This window comes from Cariama cristata, unplaced genomic scaffold (genome assembly GCF_000690535.1).
Source record: "Cariama cristata isolate BGI_N322 unplaced genomic scaffold, ASM69053v1 scaffold23179, whole genome shotgun sequence".
NCBI classification, from domain to species: Eukaryota; Metazoa; Chordata; class Aves; order Cariamiformes; family Cariamidae; genus Cariama; species Cariama cristata.
The window spans coordinates 1-200 of NW_009634351.1; positions in this window are offsets into that span (position 1 = coordinate 1).

Below are 200 nucleotides of genomic sequence, written 5' to 3' on the forward strand. Positions count from 1 at the left end.
CAAGGAGTAAACGCCCCCCACCTCACGGGCTGGCTTTCGGACGTCGTTTCTGGATGCTGCCCCCCCGTCCCCGTGTGCCCTGGGTGCCTGACCAGCAAAGCCCTGACTACGTAAGACCTAGAACCGTGTTTTCTCAGCCATTCTCCCCCCTTGCCATTGCCCCCGATCCCTGCGGGTCCAGCCTCTGCCTGGCAGACGAG